This window comes from Papio anubis, unplaced genomic scaffold, assembly GCF_008728515.1.
Source record: "Papio anubis isolate 15944 unplaced genomic scaffold, Panubis1.0 scaffold276, whole genome shotgun sequence".
Taxonomy (NCBI): domain Eukaryota; kingdom Metazoa; phylum Chordata; class Mammalia; order Primates; family Cercopithecidae; genus Papio; species Papio anubis.
In genome coordinates this window covers 8,099-30,150 of record NW_022162848.1, presented here as the reverse complement: position 1 = coordinate 30,150, position 22,052 = coordinate 8,099, and the positions used below count along the sequence as shown (strand labels likewise).

General features: G+C 51.8%; 1 pseudogene; it reads right to left on the bottom strand.

The window, feature by feature from the left end:
- Positions 1 to 2,106: 2,106 nt before the first annotated feature.
- Positions 2,107 to 11,369, bottom strand: LOC101016076 (annotated as a pseudogene).
- Between the last annotated feature and the right edge of the window lie 10,683 nt (positions 11,370 to 22,052).

Below are 22,052 nucleotides of genomic sequence, written 5' to 3'. Positions count from 1 at the left end.
ATTTTGAATAGTGTTTTAAAATTTGTTTAATGAAAGTTAAGAAAAAACCCTTACTTATACACTAAAGAAATAAACATAAAATGGTCTCCATACTGCCTGGCAAAGACCCATGGCCTGATCTGGCCAGGAGGAGCAGCTGATGTTGTTGAAGAGCAGGGCCAGATGCAACTGAGCTGCCCAGCCACCTAGATGGCCTGGTTCCCTGGTGTCCTTGGTCTAGGTGAAGGATGAGGAGTGCAGAGCCGGTGTTCTGACCAGCATCCCAGTGGGGTCCCAGCCACTGCCCAGGATGTTTCTGGCCCTACTGTGATTGAGGGCTCCAGCTGGCAGGACAGCTTGTAGCTGCAGAACAGTGAGGCAGCTGTGAGGCCACCATGATCACACATCAGGTCCCTCTCGGTGGCCTGCTTGGCTGAATCCTGGGTCCCCAGCGGTCCCGTGCAACGGGGCTTGATGCTGGCCATGGAGTCATGGCCATAGGCTCTCTGCAGCCTGCCACAGGAGAGCCTCCTCTAGGCCAGGTGGGGGTGGCTGGGCCTGTAATGTCAGTACTTTGGGGACTGAGGTGGATGGATTGCTTGAGGCCATGAGTTTGAGACCAGCCTGGACATCATCGTGAAACCCCATCTGTACCAGAACAACAACAACAGAACAACAGAACATGGTGTCTGCACATGCTGTACCATGTCCTGGGACATGGTGTACCTGTGAGTCCCAGCTGCTTGAGAGGCTGAGGAAGGGCTTGAGCCCAGAAGGCAGATGTTGCAGTGAGCAGCGATGGTGACACTGCAGTGCAGCCTGGGCTGACAAGAGCCAGATCACATTAAAAAAATGGAAACCTTCTCCCACCTCTGCCTGTCCCCTAGGCCCTCACCTCTCCTGTCACTGAGCTGCTTGCTCCATTCTTGGGAAATGGGTGACAAATTTCTCAAGAGGCCAAGCAATTCATGGCAGACACTTGGGCAGCTGCATTTCCTGCAGAATTAGGACCTCCTAGAGACAGAAGGTAGGATGCTGACAGGGCCTGGGTGGAAAGATGCTGAGAGCACCTTTGGTGGAAGGCAGGGAAAAGGGCTGATCCCTCGAACTTGATTTTCTGAGGGGGCCCAGCCCCCAGCCTGTTCTCAGGGTGGATGTAAAAGCCCTCCTGCAGGAACTGGTCTTTGATTCCATTCCATTTCCAGCTTTCTCCACTGGGCTGGTCTCACTCCTGCCGTGTCAGCTGCCAGTAAACCTAGATGTAGAGGATGGAGCCAGGGAGTGTCAGGGTGGACTGTGGCGTCCACATCCCACCCTCATCAAGCGTGAGTGCCCCAGCTGCTCACCTTGCTCCTCTTGTTGCTGTTGCCCTGGAAGGCAGACAGAGTCCATCAGAAAGGTCTGGCCCAGCCCTTCCCATGCTGCATTACTGCCAGGAGCCCACCAGAGTCAGGGGATGTGCACATGACAGGACTTGGATCTGCCCCAGGCTCCGGGCTCTAGAGCAGGGGCATAGGAGCTGAGGCTCAGGGACTTTCTGCCCCAACCCTCTGTGATAACAGACAGGGAAACTGAGATCTCACATAGAAGGCTCAGTGACCTGGAACTGCCATAAGCTTGGAGGGAGCTCAATTTCACTGGCCTGTGGCGAGACTACTCTGGGGAAAGGCCAAGTCCAGCTCAGCCCACCACCTCAGCAGCTGCAGTCAGGCATGCAGCTTCACCACTGGGAATAGGGACTGGTGGCTTATGGGCCTCTATGAGGTCAGAGGTAATGAGATGGGCCTGACACCCCAACCACAGGAACATGTGAGGCTCTCAGGAGAGGAGGGGTTTGCCAAGGGCTGAGATCTAGAGGGCTCCATCCAGGACCCTCTCCTCCCTCAGGATCCTGGTTCCCACAACTTAGCCTGCCCCAGGCTCACTCATCAGATGTCTGGGATGGCCGTGTCAATCTGTGTAACTCAGTCAGAAATCCCCAGGAAGGGACCCGCAGCCCTGTGCCAAGGGGAGGGGTGGGAGGGAGTGTAGTGATGATGATATTGGCCCTCAGGTACCTGCCCAAGGTCTGTCTCGTTGAAGTCCCACCAGCCCCTGTCCCGAACTCCCACTGCTGGGCTCCCCTGTTGGGCGACCCAAAGACCCTCCACTGCCTTTCCCAATTCTCTGCCTCCTCTATCCCACCTGACCCCCAAGCTAGCAAGCACTCCTAGTTACCTCTACGGTGGGATTTTAACAATTCACAAGGGCATGTGATCCCAGCCTTACACTTCCCACATCCACTCTGAGTCCAGCTTTTCCCCAGACCCTTGCTCTGGTCTCTCAAATGGAGGTTTTCCAGGCCCAGTGTCCACAGGAGGACAGGACTGGAGAGTAAGTCCTTGTGGTCTTCACATGGAGGCCTCCAGCTGGCAGAGAAGGGAGCCCTGTCCTCAGATCCCCTGCGGCCTCTCCACGCCAAAGGCTCACTCACCTTCTTCTGCCTCTGCAACCTCATCTGGGCTCTCTGGGGGTTCCTCTCCTGGGTGGCCACCTTAAAGCTCCCCGCCTGCCAGGTGCCAGTGACGGAGACAGTGAGGCTCTCCTCTCTTCCCCCAGTTACACCCCAGCCACCCCACACTTGGATCCCAGGGACTGGCGTGAGTCTGGCACAGTGCTCCTTACCACTGTAGCTCCACACTCCCTGTGTGTCACCCACTCATGCAGCTGGGCCTCCCTGAGACTGTTTCCTCTTCTGTAAAGAGCAATGAAAACCACAGCTACCTCACAAGGCCTCCTGAGTACTGTTTCCTGTAGCTGTTGTCAGTGTTCTCCCCCTCATCCCTCTGAGGAAGAACCAGGCATGAGCACCAGCAAATTATTTTCTTTTCTTGAACCTCATTTTGCATCCTGTAGGGCTGCACTACAGGCTCCGCATCATTTTAAGATGAGGGAAACAGAGACCCAGAGTGGGCAGTGACTCCCAGGGGCCAAGAGAGGCACCTCCTCCCCATCCTGAAGCTCTGTCCGCTGCCTTCTCCCAATATCCCAGCACACGCTACCCATCAGGGTCGTGTTCTCCTGGAGTCTCTGAGTGTCTAGGTCTCCCAGCCAAGGCTGCACAGTCGTGATGGGAAAGGAACAGGGTGTTTTAGGAGACCTGGTTAAGTGGCACCTGCCTATCAAGCCCCACTGGAGTCTCTGCCACATAAATTGGGTTTTGAGCTATGCCAAAAGTTTTGCCTGTAATGATCCCCCAGGAGTTCTGGCTGGGAACTCTCTTCCTCCCCTCAGGAAGTGGCCTCCTGAGCTGCCATCTGACTGACATGGCGGGGTTTTCCAGAATCCTGGGTGGGGTGACAAGTTGTCTTCCGTTTGCGTGGAATATATTCTGAGATGTTCAGGGGAGGATCCCCTAGGAATGCATGAATCCCAGATGCTGTCATGAGCATGTGTCACTGCTAACTGGTGGTCCTGTGACATGACCGTTTCGGGTGTCTGCAAAGGGCAGAGCAGGGAGTCCCAGGAAACACGTACATCTATCCTGAGTATGCCCGGTACCCAAAGCTGGAGTGTACTGGACTCCCCTGGCACATGAGCTTCACCTCTGTTGTTGTTCCCCCTCTCCCCAGTGTGGGCAGAGGCCACTGCCTTTGAAGATGCGCTGCAGACAGAGCAGCAGCATAGGCCTGGCTTCTGAGGAATTGCCGGCCAGTTTGAAAAGAAAAGTCCCACCTACCATGACCACCCAGCCTGGAGGAAGCTCCATGCCGGTAGCACTGACAAGCACAGAAACCAGAGCCTGCCCAATGCTGCAGCTCATCACCCCCGCTCCAGCAGCCCAGCAGCCCAGCAGCCATTGCCAGTCCATTCGGGCCTCTGCCCCGGTGCTTTACGTGCCTGTGGACCCACACACCTCTCTTTCTGTTTGCCCAAGGTAGGCATGGAGGGTACTTTCAAGTCCTTTTAGTAGGTAAGTCAAAGAAAATAACCACTCCACACCAAGGTCAATGCCCTTCAAACTCAGTCTTTCCTCTGACCCTTAAACACTTCTCCTGCACATCTCCCAGACTCCAGTGTACCTTGATCAGCAGGTCCCTCTTCACCTGTAGTGTCTTTTTTTTGCAAAGAGCTCCCCTCTCTCTCTCAGTGTGCAGAGGCCCCTGCCCATGGAGGCACTGCAGACAGAAGCAGCAGCAGAGGCCTGGCTCTCAGGAATTCACGGCCAGTTTGTGGAAGGAAGAAAAGTCCCACTTACCATAACCATCCCCCAGCCTGGAGGGGAGCTCCATGCCAGCAGGATGGACCACATGGGAGCCAGAACTCTGCTAATGCTGCAACTCATCACCCCTCCGCTCAGCAGCCCAGCAGCCATTGCCACATCCCATTACCACAGCCTCCTACCCCCGTGCCACCACATGCCCGTGGACCACACACCTCTCCCCCTGCTGGGCCCCTAGGTAGGCATGGAGGAAATTTTTCAAGTCCACTTTTAGTAGATGAGTCAAAGAAAACAAATAACCGCCCACACCAGGTCCAATGCCCTCCAAACTCAGTCTTCCTCTGACCCTTAAACACTTGTCCGCTGCCTCCCAGACTCCACTGCACCTTGATCAGCAGGTCTCTTCACGGGCAGTGTCTTTTGCAGAGTTGTTTTAGATATTTTGTGGTTTTGCTATGAGGAAAGAAAGAAGGGTACCTAGAATAAGCTGAGAGAGATTTGTGAGTCTTAACCAATCCCTTTGTTTGAAAACCCAGAGAATCCCAACTTAGTGGGTGAGAGTTTCCAGTGGGTCCTCTATGGACAAGGGCTGCAGAAGACCAGGGTGGACTTGTCATGCTCCTCCCCCTGGCCCATCTCCACTTCATGAGCCCCAAGTGTTCACAGTTAGCTTCCAGCTGACACAGTTCCACTGCTGGGTACAAACACCTGAAAGCCCCCAGTTGGCTCCAGTCTGTTCCCTGATGGTTGCACCCTTAGTCCTGAGTTGGAAATCCTTGTCTAGAAGTCCAGGGCAGCTTAGTGACCACACCTACCAGGCCATCCCTGCCTCCAGTTCCCTGGTCTCCAAGAACCTTTTCAGAGCTTTAGGGCACGCGGGGGAGTCCTATGGGTCCCTAGGTCAACCCTGGTGCTCCCGCGGGAGGGAACCTCCTCACCTGGACACACTGCTGCCCATGTCTTGTGTAGCTGATGTATTGGGTTGCTGCACAGAGCAGAGACAATGGCGTGCACCGCAGAGAAGTTGTTGAGGCTTAGGCACTCCTGGAGAGGGAAGAGCAAGCTGTTAGGTCCAGAGTTGCAGCCCCGACCTCCACTTCAGCCTCAGCCCACTTGCTGAGACCTCCTCCGACAAAGCAGAGGCCCAGGGAGCCTCAGGAGGGCACAACTGGGGCCTAGTGAATGTCACTCATCTAGAGGATTTTAGTTCAACCAAAGGAAGAGTGCAGGTTGAAAGGAGGCCCCCACTGGGCCATGGGAGTCAAGGTCCGTGGAAGCTCTGGCAAGAAGGGCCTAGGGAATGCAGGGCTCAGGCCAGAGATACAGATGCCAACTAAAGCTGATGGAAGAGAAGAGGCAGTTCCATTTTTAAAGAGGGAATCTTTCAGGCCCATTTCAGGCCCAATTATAGCTACTTGGCCACCTTTGATCCAGTGTTCCACCACCCTGGCCCTGTCCTGGGCCCCCGTCAGGGTTCCCAGGCAGGAGGTGGTGATACAGTTGGCGCAGCCTGTTGAAGTGCTGGCGGTAGCACGAACTGTGTGCTAATGTGCTCATTCTTCTTAGCTCGTTGGTTCCAGATGGAGCCCAAAACATCTGTAGAGCTCCACCTTCTTGAACAGTTCCTTTGGGGTAGGGAGGAGAGTGTCACAGACAGAGCACACCCCAGCTCAGGAGTCACCCACAGTCCCAGGCAGGGACTGAGCTCACAGTCATTCACGGCCCTTCAGGAACTGAGCTGGAGTCAAAGCTTTAAAATGGGCCTCAGACATGTGGGAGTCCCTGGCTTTGATTTTTCTGGACCACCGAGGGGTCTCTGAATGCATCATATCCCAGAACCCAACAAGAGTGGGAAGAGAGGACATTTTCTCCCAGGCCATCCGTGACTTCCAAGAACTGAGGGTGGCTCAGGCCTGCCGGGTCCTGGAGGATTCGTCTTCCTCCATGCAATCATCCCTGTACCTTTTCTCCATACTGGTGCACTTTCCCCTGTGGCAGCTGCAACTATGGGCTCTGCTTCTGGGTGTCTGCCATAGAATCTAGTATGCATCAGCTACCTAATAAGCTGAGGGTAGGAGGCTCCTGAGCAGCTGGGTGAGTGACCCATGGCCCTGTCTGCCCCTCAGTGAGCACCACCCTGCCCTGCTTTCTGTCCATCCCCTGCTCAATCTGTACAGTCCCTCTGTGTAGCTTAAATGGGCGTATGTCCCACCTCTGCTGTCCACAGGCAGACAGGGAAGACTTGTGGATGAGGAAACTCATCCAGATCCCGTGGGTTGGTAAGAAGTGAGCTACAATTGGTCCCAAGGTATTGGCCACCAGGGAGAGGCTGGTCTGACACAGCTGGAGTCAGAGGCACAGCCTGCAGCCTAGCTGCTCACCCAAGATCCATAAGGGTCAGCTGCTCTGCCAGCAGCCTGGGAGGGAGATCGCACATCAGGCAGCTCCTCAGTGGGGGTTGGTTCTTTACAGGAGAGGAACAGGGGGACTCTGGGGCTGACTGTGGCTCTAGCACTGTCACTGGAGCAGACCCTCTGGCTGGTGCTGGTGCTGGTGGTGAATGTAGATATCCTGGTGCATCCAGGGTCGCACGTGACTCTGGCTCCAGAGCAGGCACCAGGTCCGGCCAGCAGTAGTGGTGCTGCTCCAGGGCCTGCATTACAATGCCTCAGGCCCAGGATGTGGAGCAGGATCTGGAAAAGGGAAAAGGTTCACCCCACCAGTCACTTTTCACTGGCTTTCCAAGCACAGAAGTGCCTGAATGAATTCTAAGGAGTTGTAGCCCAAAACACACCCCAGACTGCAAGCCACCTCACCATCTGGCTTGGCCTCTGGCTTCGGAGGCAGCAACTGGCCTAGGACAAGTTCCTGGTGGTCCTCCACGCCCAGTCCAGGCCTGGGTAAAGTTCCTGAAGGCCAGCTTTATCCAGAAAGACCTCACAAGTGGGGCTGATAGCACAGTGAAGTATTTTCAAGGCCAGGTGAAGAAAACGCAGGTGATGGTTCTGGGTGGGATGGAGGACAGCTGAGTCAGAGACCTGGCTCTCTCCCACACAACCCTCCAGGGCACCCCTTGTGTGGTTCTGGGCCCCCGACCTGTTGCAGCCTGTGTAGAGGACACAGCCCCACCCTACCCCCCAAGCTGTCAGTGAGACCCGAAGGCAGACCTGGCCATGCAGCAGGACTGTACAGACCCTTCTGTGCCCCAGCGTCCTACAGACATTCTCTTCCCAAAGGCCCTGGAGCACAGCACTGCACCTGGTCACTCAAGATGGCAGCTACAGGGAGATTTGTGAGCAGGTTGCTCATGACAGCTCCAGCTCTGGCTCCCCTGATCCTGGGATTAGGAGGGTGGGGGCAGATGTAGAGTGGAGGAGGACAGGGAGAGCTGGGACGCCATGGTGCTGGGGATGAGTCTCTCAGTGGCCAGCTGTGACCCCGGCCTCAGCTCTCCTTTGCAGGGCACCTAAGTCTGCATTTACAGAACTCACTATTTGCCTCTTGCAGGGGAAGTCCCCAGATGTCAGCCTTCTCGTGGGAATTTTAAGAGGTATGTGCCCCAGGGCTCCTTGAGTCTCTCCCCAGCCAGAGTCCATTCTTTTCCCCCATGGTTTGTGGGTGAAAAGGCCCTTCAGAACCCTAAATCCACCCAGTGTATACTTGCTGGGCTCACACTTAGTCAGACCCGGGAGGATGCCACCATATGTAGAAGAGGCTGGGTGAGGGTTTCCCCTCTAACATTCTGTGTAGATAAGACCCGGTTATTCTGTTCCGTGAGCTTCGAGTCTAAGTAGAATCAAGGCCCAGGGATTGGGTCATCTGCTTGTTTATGAAATAATGCCAAGCCACAAGAAGAGCAGTGCACAAATGAGGTGTTTTGTATGTACGTATAATGTGTGAACCCAACCGCTGGAGAACCCCAGCCAGCATCTCCAGTTGTTCAGGCCTGTGGCCTTTTCAGCACCAAGGGACCCCTCTTCATCTGTGACAAGGAGAAAGACCAGCGAGAAGGAATCTCAGACATCTTTTACCAATGCCATGGTAGACTTGCTTTGCTGTGTATTTTTCCAAACAACTAAGGATAAGAGCCACTGAGGCAGAATGCTGAGAGCTGCTTCAGTGAAGGGGAAAGTAATAAACATGAATCACAGCACCTGCAGCAGATTTTCCAGAGTTTTAGGCCTGGGGACCCCTTTGTTTGCCATGTCTTAGATCATTCAGTCCCCACAGGAACCCTGTGAGGTTCATCTTCTGGCTACTCCCTGTTCCAGAGGAGCCAACCGAGGTCTCGAGCTGCATCTTCAAGACTCAGCCAGTAGGGGACAGAGGCATCTCCATGCCTTGGAGGGGATGGACACTCACCTCTAACCAGTAGTTCCAAAAAGTGTGGCACGGTGGTAAAGTCCCAGGAGGGGGCTCCAGGCAGGTGGCATATAGGAGGAGATGGGTTTAGTTAGCGTTGGAACCAGGGAGTCCAACAGCTTCTCCCCTGTGCCGGGCTGGAAAGTTGACATCCTGCAGATCTTATTTTCTGCCTGTGGGAAACAAGGAGGGGCATGGGAGTCAGTGGTAACACCATGAACCACCAGAGGATCGCCATCTGGAAGTCACAATTAAGAAACACCAGCCCTTCTGTGGGACTTGTGCATGGAGAACCTGATTGCCCATGGTGAAAAGGATTCTAGGCTTCTAAGTAAAATTGTATGTGAGGATGGAGAAGTGATAAAAATGATTCATGCCTTGAAGGCACCGTCACAGTGTTTGTCAAGCTGTGGGGCAATGGCGCCTCTGTATCAACAGCCTACATGAAGAGCATCATCCCTGCAATCCTCACAAATCACCCCTCATGGTAGAGAAGAGTCGGGCTTTGACAATGTCTACCAGCAGCAACTGGCCAGAAGGGAGCACCTTCCATGGGGAGGACTGATGAATTCCCTCTAGGCCACCTGAGGCTGTGACTGATACGCAGGGGAAGGGCCTGGCCTGATCCTCCTCATTTTAGAAATGGACTGCACACCAGACAAGTGGGGGATATGATTGCTTTGCCCTTAACATGAACGTGAGTCTGGAGAAAACAGCTTGGGCCATCCCAGCCCCGCCAAGTGGAAAATTCGAAGACTCCTGAGTGGGAGAAAGTATCCCAAGGCCCAGGATTTGCCAGGCTTACCGGGAAGAGAAAAACTTAGGCAGTTACTGAAGCTGTGAAAAGGTTAAGCAAATGTATGTTTGAAAGGGAAATGAAACTAGGTGATTTTCTTCTCTGCCATCCAGACAGCAGACTGGCAAAAAAGTTGAAAAGCATGTTAGTATTCAGGGGAGGCTGCAGTCAGAGACACAGCTACCTTCAGAGGCTGCTGGTGACCGGGTGGTGACCAGTTGGAGCCCTTCTGAAAATCAACTGGCTAGAGTTGTTGAAACTCTCAAGCATTCATGCATCTTTTCACCCAGATATCCCTTTCCTGCGTCTGTCTTCCACAGGATATTTGTATATTTTATGGGCTGAATTGTGTTCCTCCCAAATGTAACTGGGGTTTCTATTCTCAACCCCAGAAAATGCACTATCTGGACACAGAGTACTCTAAGAGGTAATTGAAGTGAAGTGAGTTCATTAGGACTGGCCCCTAACTTAATATGCTCAGTTCTTACAAGGAGAGGTGGTGAGCACAGAGACGCTGAAGAGAAGACACTGTGCTGACCTAATATAGAAGCCAGCCATCTCCACAGCAAGGAGAGGGGCCCAAAGAACCACCCCAGGCTGACAACTGACGTTGGACTTGGTAGCCCTGTAGAATTGTGAGAACCAGATTTCTGTGTTGGCCTTCAGTGACGTGCCATGTTATGGCAGCCCCAAACTGCTCCAGCCTATTAGGACACAGAGAGGGATTATGGTCCCCAACAGGTGTGCCTAGAAAGGGAATTTTATCAAGACAGGCTCCACCAGCACTGAGAGGCTGACCCCCTGTGGAGCACATGGCCTCCCCAAGGCCATTACAGTGAGATGCTAGGTGTAGCCCTGCCTGATGTGATGCAGGGATGAGTTCTGAGATGACACTTTAAAACAGATCCATAAAGAAGCTTCACCTTCTTTGTTGTAATCAATGTCCACCCCCACCTTATTTGTGTTAAAGTTTTGGATTTTAAGTCCTGCAGGAGGTCTCGCGAGTGGGCAGCAGAGATGCCTACAGAGATACACTTTACTGTGGGAGTTAAAATGATAACATTATGAGTATGTTGCTGCAGTGTTATCACTGTACTCAATTTTGTGCAACATGCTGAGATACTCCTGCATAGCATGAAGTGAAAATAAGGATGTTCCTCATCTTCCTCTGATAGGGTGAAAGGGACTTTGCCTGTAACCAGATTGCCACTGGGGACCACATTGGCAGCCACCCTTTGGGAGAGTGACACAGTGGGTCATCAAGTGGGAAATCCTTAGGACAGAGCTTAGGGGAGTCCCCATATTCATGTCTGAGTCCTGGGCCTCAATCTCTAGTTTTCTGGAGTCCCTGTCTTGAGACCCTTCTGTGCCTCTGCCTCACCCCAGACCAGCACTGGCCATGGTTGGTGGGCGGTGGGCACCTGTCCTTTCTGGAAGAAGATGGAGAAATGGAATCCATCCAACAGCTCCTGCTTGATCTGCTGTGTGGAGCTCTGCAAGAGAGAGGGCCCGAGAGCCGGGCCAAGAGGTGTCAGTGGCCTGCCTGGCTGACCCCACAGTGGCACACCCCATTAGAACTCCTTCCTGGTGTCCCCATCCCCAACAGGGTTTGGCAGGAGCATCTGCATAGACCTCCAGCCAGAGAAGGCTGAGGTCTCCGGCAGAGAAATTGAGATTCACATCTGAGCAGCAAACTGTGTCCTCTACACTGAAGTTTCCATCCTGCCAGGCATGGTCTGGGCCACCGTGAACCTGACATACCTACCAGGCTCCAAACACCTGGACAACCCACTCTGCCCTGTTCAGGAGGGCCCTCATCTCCTGTTTCCCTCAAACATATGGGAGGGACTCGGTGCTGCCCTGATGAGCACAGCTGAGGCCTGGCCTGGACGGCCTGCCCGGCCCTGTGTTATTTCTCTGGAGGGTGCCTTTCTGGCAAAGGGCCAGAGGCTGCTGAGGGTGGTTGAACCAATGTGTATATTCTCGAAAGACTCTCATTTTGGCTTCTTCTGCGACGAGGGAGGTCGGCATCGCCGACACAGCAGGAGAACATGTTGTTCCTCCTCCGCAGTGTCACCTACCAAAATGAACTGGAAATGGGCTGTGTGTACAATATGGGTGCCTAGTTACCGAATTTAAGTTCTACTGGGAGTCTGTTAGCAAGGAAGTGAGGTCACATCTTGTAGGTTCCATCCTGTGGGCACCTCCTTTCCATAAGACTCACTAAAGGCCCCTCTGGGCTTCTCACTGGGCCTCCCCCGTCAACTCCTTACCTTTCACCATTATGCAAAAGTGTGCCCCTTCAGCACCTTTGGGAAGACCTGGATCTAACTGGGTCCCAGGTTTGAGGGAACCAGTGCTGGGTCAAACAGCCTTATCTTAGCAGTTGTGAGACCCTAGGAGAACTCCTTTGGTGTTTTGGGCTCTCCCCACCTTGTACAATGGGAGTTATGCTAGCATCATAACCCTTCCTAGGGAACTCATGAGGTGTGTTTGAGATAAATCTTAAAAAACTCATGGTGTTGTGGTCCCTGTAGATATTGCACATACTTTGAGATGGAAGAACTACAAGACGGGGTGAGAGGTAGCATGGAATACAACTCCAGTGGGCCTGGGTTCCACAGTATGATCTCAGGAAAAGGCACTTTTGTTCTGTACCTCGTCTTTCATGCTGCAGTACTATACAAGGTTGGGATTAAATGAAATTCAGACATCCTCCTGCTCTGACATTGCACCTTCCAGTGGCTTCTCATTTTATTTAGACCCAGACCCTATGCCTCATCTCAGCCTAGGGTGGGCAGCATCCACAAAGACGGCACTGAGGGCTTAGTGATTTCCTTCTGAAGGATGGAGTAGGACACAGATGGTGGAATAGCACTCCTGGTCCGGTTCAGGCTATTTCAGCAAAGAACCGTAGCCTAGGGAGCTCATCAAGAAGAGAATTGTGTTTCTCCCAGTTCTGGAGGCTGGAAGTTGGAGATCAGGGTTCCAGCCTGGTCAGGTCTTAGTGTAGATACTTCTTCCCCATTCACTGAGCTTTTACAGTGCTGTCCTTTCCTTGGAGGACGGCTCAACTTCAGGAGCATGGGTGGACCTCCATTCAAAGCCCCGCTCCCACTTGTAGCTTTGTGATTGTGAGGAAGTCATAGAACATCCCTGTGCCTGTTTTCTCCTCTGAGAAATGGCGTTAGTGAGAATTGCTTCCCTTTCTAATGACACAGAGTAAAGCATGGAAAGAAGTTAACTCGGTGCCATTGGGCAGAGAGTGAGAGCCCAGCAAACCAGAGAGATCAGCTTGCCCACATCAGTGGTGAGGAGTGGGGAGAGTGGGTAAGGCTGGGGCAGGAAGCAGGCCAGCCTGCCAGAGCCCAGGAACAGGTGAAGGGCAAGAGTGAGCTCCTCACCCTGAATTCTCAGGGGACACAGGCATGCAGGGGTTGTGGGGAGCACAATCATCAGGGCTGCCCTCGTTCCCCTGGTTCCCTCCGTATCCGACGTGGTCCCAGGGCCCCTTCTCCCTGTGTTTCCTCTCTGCCCTGCTTTCTTCCTGGCTGCCCTCCCAGGACTCATTTTTGGCCCTGGTCAGGTGGAGTCTTGAGGTAACTATAGGCCTGTTAATAAGTCCTCTGAGGTTCAACCCGCCATTTATTGAGCCCTCTGAGCTTAGTCATAAACCACCTCCTGCTCTGACCTGAGAGAGGGCTGGAGGGAGCTGAGAGTGCAGTGGCAGTTTTCCCTGCGGTTGCCGTTACAGGGCCCACTGGCAGGTATCTGCTGAACTCGAGCTTTGTTTTGAGTCTCTGGGGTTCTGAGGTGTGATTTTCCCTCTGAAGATCGGCTGAGCCCCCAGTGGGTGTCTTAGCCTCAGAAATGGGTCCCCCTGGCTGGGAACTCTGCTCTACCCTCACTTTCCTAGAACACCTCACACCTCGCCCTGCCCATTCCGGCTTCCGAAGCCCACATAGAGGCTCTGTAGAAATTGCTAAATACAAAAGGGCTACAAATAAGTCATAGGAAGTGTATTTATATAAGGCGGCGGCTTTCAACCATTACTATACATTTACTTCAGCAAAGGCAAAATTTAAAAATGTTAATACTCTGAGTCACCCCGCAGAGATTTGGATTTATTTGATGGGGCAGGAGACACAGGTATCTTTGGTTTGGTTTTGTTTTTTCTTTTTTGAAATGGGACCATGCAGTGTTTCTCAGGCTGTAGCGCAGTGGCACCATCTTGAGCACTGCAGCTTTGATCTGCCAGGCTGAAGGAATCCTCACTTCTTAGCCTCTCACGTAGCTGGGACTATGGGCATGCACCACCATGCCATGCTACTTTTTGTGTATTTTGTAGAGGTGGGATCTCACTGTTCCACCCAGGCTGGTCTTGAAAGCCCTACCCTCAAGCTGTCGTCCTGCCTCAGCCTCCCAGAATGCTGAATTTACAATTGTGAGCCACCGTGTCTGGCCCTGTTTCTTTTAAGAGTTCCCTTAGTGTTTCTAATGGGCATTCAAGCAAAAAAGATTTTGCTTGCAGAAGGCTCGTGGAAGACTACTGAGGCTGCATCTTCTTCACAGCCAACAGATTGTTTCCTGAAGTGTCTGCTTAGCAGTGCACAGGCTATTTATATCCTGGACTTTATGGAGCTGTTGGGTTTGGGGGCTGACTGGGGTATGAGTGTTGTCTCTGGGATCTGTCACAGCCTGGTCCTATGGGACACCCAGTCTAGGATCCTCCTTCCCAGACCACCATCCTGCCTCTCGCTACTGCTATGGCAGGAGAACAAAGGTCATGACCCCATGATCAGAGACATCCACAACAGCAATGAAGTTGAATGAGTCATGTGAGGAGGGGCGGGGCACAGCTGCTTGCTGGAAGGGTGTTGGGAAGTATTGGTCCATCAGCTGTCACATCCTCCTGTTGCTGTTGAATCCCAGTGATCCTCACTTGGAGTCTGGGTCTCAGAAGGGTGTGGCACCTGGGTTCTTGGCTGGCTGAGCTGGTGCTTTTGCAGTCCACTTTGGAGCTTTGGTTTGTGAAGCCTGACCTGAGTTGCTTCAGGAAACCTTTGTCCCTCAGGCTGCCTCCTGCTTAAGACTAGAGCCTTTGTGTGGAGATCTGGCTGGCCTCCCTAGCTCCCAGCCTGTCCTGTCCTGTTATGTCTGGGTTTGAGGTTGTGTGGAGGGGTCTCTTACCATAGAGGAGGCAGTAGCAGTCATGTGGATCAGAGGGAAGAATGGCGATCCCTGCTGGCTGTGCCCGGCCTTTGACTGGAGGAGTCTGAGAATGACCAGGCCTGGGGAGCTGTCATTCCTCAGAAACAGCATGTTTCCTCCCCTATTATGGAGTCTCTGGATGTGACCCAGAGTGTGCTGGGCCTCTTTCACTTGTGCTGGGTTTAGCTGTGTGTTTCAGGGTGGGAGGTGCGGGGGATCATCTGCTCTGAGCCAGATAAGCCTGGCGAGGACTGGGGGGCGGCCCTCGAAGAAGCCAGATCTGGTGGGAGAGTAGGCATGGATAGGGAGGGAACAGGGTCACCAGGGTTGTGTGTCACCTGTTCTCGCTCCTTGGTCTGCCCGGCAAGTGAGAACAGAGGTGGAGGCTGCTGTGGACCGTCTTTGGCTTCCTGCAAGCAGGTGTTCTTTTGGGGAGCAAGGCAGATGGGGGACAAAGCTGGTCTCTGAGGTGTTGAGTGGTTCTTTGTATGTCGTTGTGCTTTTCCTCTCTGCCATCCCCAACAGCTCTACTGTAGCAGCCCATTGACCTAGTAAGTCACTCAGAGCATCGTGGTCCTACACATGGGTGTTACGGCCCCTTAAAGAGCCAGAGAGGGCTTAGGAGTTTCTCAGAAGACTGAGCCCAGGGTTGGAGGGTGCGAGAGTCACTGAGAACAGCCCATTTGATAAGTTGGGCAGAGGGATTGTGGGCCCTGAGTATGCCTGCCTGACCTGTGGTGACCATGCCAACAGGGCCAGGGCCTCAATAGAGCTTAGCTACTGAGCTTGACATTTGGCCAGTTGCTCTCTTGGTGCAGGCAGGAACGTTCTGCTTCCCCAAACCGTGTGTTTTGGTCTCCATTTTCCTTGGAGCAGCTGCAGGGTAGGTAGAGGGGTGTGTCTGCTAGCTGCGTGGTGAGGTGAGCGTCCACCCAGCTGCCTCTGCCAGGGGAAAAGAGTAATGACTGCAGCAGGGAGAAAAGCCAGCTGGGGCCCTTTTAGAGTCAACCCTGCTGCTCCGATTCTAATTTTCAGTTCAGATTTTGCAGGCATGAGTGTGGGTCCCTGAGGGCCTGCCCTTTGAATTCTTTTGGCGAAGACTTAGCGTTCCCCAGGCGCTTCTCACTGAGCCCCAAACACACAGCCCCCAATTCACCACCTCATCCCTTACCAGGACCTGCTGAAGCATACACCTGTGGACCACCCAGACTGCCTGCCAGTACAGGATGCCCTCCACATCTCCCAGGACTTCTTTTCGGCGTTAGTGCGGACATTGACCCCACTAGACTGCAGTCACAATGGACTCCCAATGGGGAGGTGAGCTCAGGGCCCAGCAAGGCCTTGCGCACAGGTTAAGGAGCCCAAGGTGGACCAGATCCCCAGTCTCTTCTCTGATGGCACAGGCATCGCTCTGTGCCCCTTGTCTCTGCAACCCTGATCCCCCATTCCCAGCCAAGGAGAGGTCTTCAGTCCCAGGTCACACTGATTTGATTCTGCGTGGCATTCTGGGTCCTAGGCTGAGAGCTTTAAGTCCAGTGTCTCAGTCATCCTCCAGAGAATCCAGTGAGCCAGAAGAGGACACAGGCCCAGAGAGTCTCTCCAGGTCCACCACACAGTCTTTGAGCTGTGTCAGAGCTGGATTTTTTATCTGGGGCTGGCTGTTTGGAGGCCCCAGGCATTGTCCCCCACACCAGGGAATTCAGCCTGTGGCTACCTCATTCTTGAATGCAGACACCTGCCTGTGCCGTCAGGGTGACCCGGGAAGCTGAGGGAGCAGGACATGTCAGCCACTTTAGATTGGCCTGCACGAGCAAGAGCCAGAAAGGGAGCCCCACAGTGGGAAAGCCTGGTAGTAGAGGTGGCCGAGGCCATTCAGGTTGCTGGAACATTCCACGTGGGCTCCTGGATGTCAGACAGCAGTTTCCCTGGGGGCCCTTCTTGATGCAAGGGTGAGGCTTAGCCCAGTGAGGGAAAGCAACACTCAGCATTAGAGGCACAATTAACCCCTGTGTGTCAGCATCCTGGCCCAGATCAAAGGCTTCCTGACCAGTAAGAAAGAGGTTTTTATGTGGCCCATAGGAGGGAAGACTGCCTGGATTCATGCTCGTTTGTTACATTTGTGAGCGAGGGGCGGGTCTGGAGAGTGTCCGATGGTGCATAGGGAGCTGTTTCTGTGCAGTTGCTGGTGCCAGTTTGCAAAACCATGGAATGTCACTAGTTTGTTTTGGTCTGGGGATATCTGAAAAATCTTTTAAGACTTAGAGTAGCATCGGTTGCAAGTCATCTTAACTGTACGCTTTCAGTACACGCAGCTACATATTGCAGTATACGTAGATCACGCGGAGTGTCATTCAGACAGGAAAGGCTGGGACAGATGGTCGCAGCCCCATTGAAGCCCTCCTGACTCTGAGGGTGGCTGAGGGGAAACTGGAAATCCTCATGGAGTAGAAACCATCCAGAGCCCAGGTGAGAGGCGGCTGCAGGTCCCCCCAGGACACTTCTGCAGCCCGACCGAAGGCAGCCCAGAGTCTCCCATCCCCTGGGTGTATTTTTTAAAACTCTGTCCACCATGGATGAATTTGGGTTTGGTATTTGGTTCCCTCGTTGTGTCTGTTGTTCTGTATTTTTGTGTTAATGCCAAAACCATATTGTTTGGATCACTATAGCTCTTCTATGTCATTTGTAATCAGGGAGCATAATACATCCATGTACTTTGTATTTCCCAGTGGTGAGATTGCTGGATGACGTAGTGGTTGTATTTTTCGTTGGAGGAGGAACTGCCGACTATTGCTCGTAGTGTGTACACCAATTTCCATTGCCACCTGTAGTATGTAAGAGGTTTCCTGTCTGCAGATCCACACTGGTGATTGCCTGTTAAAGATTATGTTTTTGCTTTTGGCAACATTCATTTTATGTGGATGGAGACTCTCTCTTAGTGTGGCTTTGGTTTACATTTTTGTGATGGTTAGTGATGTGGACAAGCTTTTCCTTTACCTGTTCATTTCCTGCCTTCTTTTCAGAAATGTCTTTCGGTTCTTTGCCCAAGTTTTGTTGGATTGTTTGGTTTTGTTTATTTTCTCACTCTGTATAGTTTCTGGTATATGTCAGATGAACAGCTTCAGCTACATGATTCCTTATACTCAGCGCCTGGCAGCATCCTCTGCTCATTCCGTCTCTTCTGGTCAATGACCACTGCCTGTGTCTCATTCTTCTCCCTCCCCAGGGCAGGGCCCAGACTTCCTGCCTCCCATGTTTCCTTATCCTCATGGAGGCGTGGCCCAGTGCTGGGCCAGCCACACGGCACAGTGTCCAGTGCCTTTCTGGGTGGTGGGCAGGTCAGTTGGCATGGAAAACAGTGTCTGGGGTTTCTGAGTTGACTATTGAATGCAGACTCACCCCAGTCACAACCAGTCACCGCCACTGCTACCCAAGCAAACCACCCGGGAGCCTGGAAATTGCTCTACCCACCTGTTGCCATGGGTACAGACACTTATCATAGGGAGAACCGAGAAGAGACCCAGCCCACCTGCCCCTGGTGCCCAAGGATGACATTCAGGGGCCTGGGGATCACCCCAACCCACCAACCACAACCTGTGTCCATGCAGCCTCCCACAGGGCCTAAGGACAGGCTGACCCCTCGCAGAGATCCTCCACCTCGCAAATGCACAAGTACTCCATCTAGGGACCAGGGAATAGACCTGCCCTGCCTACCACTTCTGGTTTGTGCTTGCACCAGCAGGGGGCCTAACAACAGGCCAGATCACCTGCTGCCAGCATCCAAGCCTGCCATCTTGGAGCCTGGGATCACCCTGCTCTATGCATGAGCACCGTCGGGGGTCCCCGGGGCCGGTTCATCCCACCTGGCATATGTATGCATGAACTGGAAATGTGTTTTCCTGTCGGGCGCAGTGCTCACTCCTGTGATCCGAGCACTTTGGGAGCCCAAGGCAGGTGGATCAGCTGAGGTCAGGAGTTTGAGACCAGTCTGGCCAACATGGTGAAACCCCGTCTCTACTGAAAATACAAAAATTTGCCGGACATGGTGGCACACACCTGTAGTCCCAGCTACTCTGGAGGCTGATGCAGAATTGCTTGAACTCGGGAGGTATAGACGGAGGCTGCAGTGGGCCGAGATTGCGCCACGGCTCTCCGGACTGGGGAACAGAGTGAGACTCCATCTCAAAAAAGTTAAAAAAAGCAAGAAAAACAAATGTGTTTGGGGCTGGGATACTTTCAACAACTCAGAGACCTGGGGAAGCAGTTGATATGATACAGAAAAGCCCGTGGCAGATCCAGCTGACAGATGTGATAGCAGTTCTGCTGTTATAAAGCAGTCTTTGTTTGACATTAAGGTTTGTCACAGCTCTTGAAATTTTGTCAGTGAGGTTGAAGGTGTCTCAGAAAGTCCACTGACCCTTGTATTGCATATGCATGAATAAAGTTACAAAAATTTTTTTATCTTTCTGTAGAAATAAATGTGAACTTGGGTTAACTTTCTGAGCCGGTTCCCTTGGAAACCTGGAAAAGGCGGAATGTCATCTGTGTTGCATTACCAGACTACAAATAAAAACATCCCGTAGTTGGTCATCATTATCTGAATTGGGAGAGCTATGAATGAATTGTAAACAATGGGGGCGTCTAGAGTTAGAGAAGAGTAATTGCAATTGTGGAAGTCTGCCATCAGTTGGACTTTGCTGTTATAAAGGTTTTGAAGTCTATGGTCAACTTTTTGGTGGTTTACTTTGGAGAAAAAATCAAGAGGTAAACCATACTTTGAGTTTCCCTGAGTGCAGTGGTGTTTGTAACTAGGCATGTCCCTTGCTGGGACCCTTGAAAACTTTGACAATGGGACTGTTAAAAGAAATCTCAGTTCCTTTTTGAGATACAGGCTTCTAAGCTGGGTAGCCCTGTGCCCTCCCATGTGACCTTGTTCCTTTCCACCTGAGGTATCGCTTGGGGAGCAGGATCCAGAGAAAAAGCCCTGGACTGACGTGTGCACAGCCATGAGGACTCCTGCTAAAGACACAGGCACGATACCAGTCTGCTGGCACACGGTGTTTCGTGTCTTGTATCCTTCTACATGATACCAGTGGCCCTATTGGCTTCATAGGGACTCTTTGAGCCACGTGAATGTTAGATGTATAATTGAGCTGTGGCCAGCCGAGGGCACGGTGGCATGTCAACGTCACTGATCATCAGAGAAACACAAATCAAAACCACAATGAGATATCATCTCACCCCAGTTAAAATAGTTGTTTGTCAAAAAGACAGGCAATAATGAATGCTGGTGAGGATGTGGAGAAAGGGGAACCCTCAAACACTGTTGGTGGGAATGTAAACTCCTGACCTCAGATGATCTGCCGGACTCCTCAGCCTCCCACAGTGCTGCTGAGATTACAGACGTGAGCCACCATGCCTGGCTACAAATGGTATTGTTTTATATGCGACGGTTCGTTTCAAGTACATTGAATGCAGTTCCCTTCTGCCTGTTTGTGTTGTATCACAAAACCCATAATGAAGCCCTAAGACCAGAGCATTTGTGAGCCACTCTTGGATTTTGAATGGGACATGGATGGACTCAGCCTCTTTTAATTCCTCTAATGAATCCCATGAGATTAAAAAAAAAAAAAAAAACGTTCACTTTAGATTCAAGGGGTACATGTGCAGGTTTGTTACGTGGGTATATTGTGCAATGCTAAGGTTTGGAGTATGAATGATCCCCAGCACCCAGATAGGACCCAATATGTAGATTTTCAGCGCTCACCCCTCTCTCCCCTCTGTGGTTGTCCCCAGTGTCTGTTGTTCCATCTTGATGTCCATGTGTACCCAGTGCTTAGCTCCCACTTGTAAGTGAGAACATGTGATATTTGGTTTTCTGTTTCTGCTTAATGTGCTTTAGATATGACCTCCAGCTGTATCCATGATACTGCAATGGACATAATTTCATTCGCTTTTATGGCTGAGTAGTATCCCATAGTGTGTATGTACCACATTTTCTTTATCCATCCACCGCTAATGAGCATCTAGGTTGATTCCATGTCTGTGCTCTTGTGAACAGTGCTGTGATGAACATACAAGTGCAGGTGACCTTTTTTTTTTTTTTTTTTTTTTCAGAATGATGTATTTTCCTTTGCAGATATCCCCAGTTATGGGATTGCTGGGTTGAATGGTAGTTCTTTTCTAAGTTCTTTGAAAAATTTTCAGACTGCTTCCCACCATGGCTGAAGGAATTTACAGTCACACCAACAGTGTATAAGTGGTGGTGTATGCCTGTAGTCGCAGCTACTCTGGAAGGCTGAGGCAGAATTGGTTGAACCTGGGAGGCGGAGGTTGCAGAGAGCCAAGAGCGCCCCATTGCACTCCAGTCTGGGCAACAAGAGTGAAACTCCATCTCAAAAAAGAAAAGAAGAATTTGTAAAACTCAATAATAAAATAAAACATGAGGAAAAAACTTGAACATACTTAAGGTACAGATGGCAAAGACACACACGAAAAGATGTTTAACATCATTAGTCATTAGGGAAATGCCAAATTAAAGCCACAGAGATACTGCTACACACACAGAAGAATGGATAATGTTTAAAAACCTGACCATGCTACGAGCTATTGAACATGTAAAGCAACAGGAACTCCCAAACACTGCTGATGGGGATGTAAAACTGCACACCACTTTGGAAAACAGTTTGACAGTTTCTTAAAACATTAAACATGCATCTACTGGCCGGGCGCGGTGGCTCAAGCCTGTAATTCCAGCACTTTGGGAGGCCGAGACGGGCGGATCACAAGGTCAGGAGTTCGAGACCATCCCGGCTAACACAGTGAAACCTGTCTCTACTAAAAAATACAAAAAAACTAGGCGGGCGAGGTGGCGGGCGCCTATAATCCCAGCTACTCTGGAGGCTGAGGCAGGAGAATGGTGTAAACCTGGGAGGCGGAGCTTGCAGTGAGCTGAGATCCGGCCACCGCACTTCAGCCTGGGCGACAGAGTGAGACTTCGTCTCAAAAACAAAAAACAAACAAACAAAAAAATGCATCTACCTTATGATCCCTGCATTCCACTCCTAGGTATTTACCCAAGAGAAAAGGCAATATATGTGCATGCAAAAACTTATACATGAGTTTTCATAGCAGCTTCATTTGTAATAGCCCAAAACTGGAAACAACTCAAACGGCCATCAGCAGATGAATGGATATATTGTGGCACACCGTCCTGCAGAATACTCCGCAATAGAAAGGAACTACTGATACACGTGAGTGAGTCTCAAAATAATTATGCTAAGTGAAAAGCCATTTAGAAAAGAGTAGTTCTGGCCGGGCATGGTGCCTCGCACCTGTAATCCCAGCACTTTGGGAGGCTGAGGTGGGCAGATAACTTGAGATCAGGAGTTTAAGACTAACCTGGCCAACACGGTGAAACCCCGTCTCTACTAAAGATACAAAAACTAGCTGGGTAGGGTGGCATGGGCCTGTAGTCCCAGGTACCTAGGAGGCTGAAGCATGAGA